This window comes from Sinocyclocheilus anshuiensis, unplaced genomic scaffold, assembly GCF_001515605.1.
Source record: "Sinocyclocheilus anshuiensis isolate Anshui unplaced genomic scaffold, SAMN03320099.WGS_v1.1 scaffold960, whole genome shotgun sequence".
Taxonomy (NCBI): domain Eukaryota; kingdom Metazoa; phylum Chordata; class Actinopteri; order Cypriniformes; family Cyprinidae; genus Sinocyclocheilus; species Sinocyclocheilus anshuiensis.
Window position 1 is genome coordinate 543,341 of NW_015549635.1, and position 537 is coordinate 543,877.

Consider the following 537-nt stretch of genomic DNA (forward strand, 5'->3'; position numbering starts at 1 on the left):
TCATATGAGAAAGATTATATTAGCTGAGGCTGAATTCACAATAACACATAGCCTAACTCTAGGCAAATAAAGACAGTGATTCAGCAAATCTTGTCGATTAATACTAAAAATACTTACAATTGGTTCCACTTGTCAAGTGAAAGAAAACCTCTGCACCTCAAAGTTGTAACCAGTCTTCTTTTAACTGAATCTAACCACGCCTGACAAATTTGTACCCTGTAACGTGAGAGACTCAAAAGACTAAACCATTTAGGCAACTATTTCAAAAGCACTGCGACAGCGTTTACTGTTAGTCTAAGTGCTTTACAAAAACATTTGCTTAGATTTTCGTTGTCTCCGAATTAACTGAAGGCTATTCATTACATTTGCGCATAAACGTAACAATAACATATTTTTCAGTGGTTTGGTCCTAACGCCAAAAATGAAACTATGATTTACATCTAAAACGAAACTCATAGGAGAACATGGCATTTCTGGGAAATACAGGGTAGAGTGGGGGGAAACGCCCCCCCCCCCCCCCCCCCCTCTTTTTTTTTC

At 38.4% G+C, this 537-nt stretch overlaps 1 protein-coding gene across 1 annotated transcript in view; it reads right to left on the reverse strand.

Moving 5' to 3' along the window:
• The window catches only part of LOC107659732 (interferon-induced very large GTPase 1-like), a 10,114-nt gene extending 9,932 nt beyond the window's left edge, over positions 1-182 (reverse strand). The window contains exon 1 of the mRNA XM_016448762.1: positions 118-182. The gene's annotated coding sequence lies outside the window, so the exon portion shown is untranslated. The remainder of the gene's footprint in view (positions 1-117) is intronic.
• Between the last annotated feature and the right edge of the window lie 355 nt (positions 183-537).